Raw genomic sequence first — 1,709 nt, forward strand, 5'->3', positions numbered from 1 at the left:
AACGTGAGGCCAGGCACGCTGTTCATCAAGGTTCCTTTCGACCACGACTCACCACCACAAAGGAGAATATACGTATATGGACATGGTGTCTGTTCTTTCGGACATGTCCGAAAAAACAGACACCTTTGATGACCTGCAGCCGTCTAGAACGAAATTAGAAGTATATTAATACCATCAGCTGCGCACGGGCGTTGATATAGATCAAAGGGGACAGGTGAACATGTGTGCCCCGACCGGGACTCGAACCCGGGATCTCCTGCTTACATGGCAGACGTTCTGTCCATCTGAGCCACCAAGGGCACAGATGATAGTGCGATTGCAGGGACTATCTCGAGCACGCCTCCCGCGAAAATCACATTCTCACCTTGTATGTCCGAAAGAACAGACACCATATTCACATACGAATATAGTTCTGGCGATACCGGCCATGACCTTCTTCTTCCGTGCGGATGCACACATATTCCACGAACTCTTACGGGACTTGGAAGAATGTCTTCCACGAGTAATGAGTGTGTTGGGGTGGGACACTACGAATGTAGTGTGTGGACATACAAGATGAGGATGTAAGATTCGCCGGAGGCGTGCGCGAGATAGTCCCTGCAGTCGCACTATCATCTGTGCCCTCGGTGGCTCAGATGGATAGGGCGTCTGCCTTGTAAGCAGGAGATCCTGGGTTAGATTCCCGCTCGGGGCACACATTTTTACATGTCCCCGTTGATCTATATAAACGCCCGTGCGCAGCTGACGGTATTGATATAATTCTAATGTCGACAAAGGAGAATCGTCGCGCTGTGCACGAACCATATACTGTCCTCTTTACATCTGCACCTGCCATCCGAGCAGCGTTAACTGAATCCCTGCAACATTCTGTGTCATTCCTCAACATTGGATAGTGAATAGCATCTGTCTGACTGGGGAATTACCGTCCCATGCGTAGGCTGCTGTTGCCAGCAAAACACACACGGCTGCGTTTTGACTTGTGCCGTGACTTGAAAGAATGAACTGACGATGACCGAGGTCACATTGTACACTGTGGGGAATCACGTTTCTGCATTACGCCAGATGACGGTCGTCAGCGTCTTGGGCAGAGGTCCCATTCTTCGAAGGTTTTGGAGAGGCACAGCGGAATTATTCCAAGTGTTTTAGTGTGAGGACCTATCGAAGATGACCTTTGGAGAAGAGTGACAGTGACTGACGGCACAACAGTACGCCACAGACTTCTCAGGCTACAATGTCGTGGTGCCAGTTTTCAGAAGGGCAATGTTCGTCCACACATGGCACCTGCCTCAATGAACTGTCTCAGTGATGCAGAGGTACTCCCACGACCAGAAAGTTCTCCACGTTCCTCTCCGATAGAACATGCGTGGGACCACCTCGGACGTCCTCTATCCCAGTGACAACACGGGCATATTGCCTTTGGAGAGGATACAACAGCCTCATGACAGCCTTTCCAACCAAATCGGTGCATGTACCCAGGCCAGAAGGGTGAAACGTGAAACTGATACGTTCTTTATAAATTTGAATCGATTATGTAATGAGGAAAATAACATCATATAACCTTTCAAACCATAAAGTGTCGTTTCCTCCTCCCATTTTGAGTGCTTCACTTTCTTTTTTTCATGTAGAGTATTAAAAATATACAGGGTGGTCCATTGATCGTGACCGGGCCAAATATCTCACGAAATAAGCGTCAAACGAAAAAACTACAA

At 48.4% G+C, this 1,709-nt stretch overlaps 2 non-coding genes across 2 annotated transcripts; one reads left to right on the forward strand and one right to left on the reverse strand.

Annotated features, from left to right (window-relative positions):
- Window positions 1-225: 225 nt before the first annotated feature.
- Trnat-ugu lies at window positions 226-300 on the reverse strand. The gene has a single exon. It is a non-coding gene; the product is annotated as a tRNA-Thr (tRNA).
- Window positions 301-619: 319 nt separating this feature from the next.
- On the forward strand, window positions 620-694 carry Trnat-ugu. Its single transcript has one exon. It is a non-coding gene; the product is annotated as a tRNA-Thr (tRNA).
- Window positions 695-1,709: the final 1,015 nt, after the last annotated feature.

Source organism: Schistocerca piceifrons, chromosome 2, assembly GCF_021461385.2.
Source record: "Schistocerca piceifrons isolate TAMUIC-IGC-003096 chromosome 2, iqSchPice1.1, whole genome shotgun sequence".
NCBI lineage: Eukaryota > Metazoa > Arthropoda > Insecta > Orthoptera > Acrididae > Schistocerca > Schistocerca piceifrons.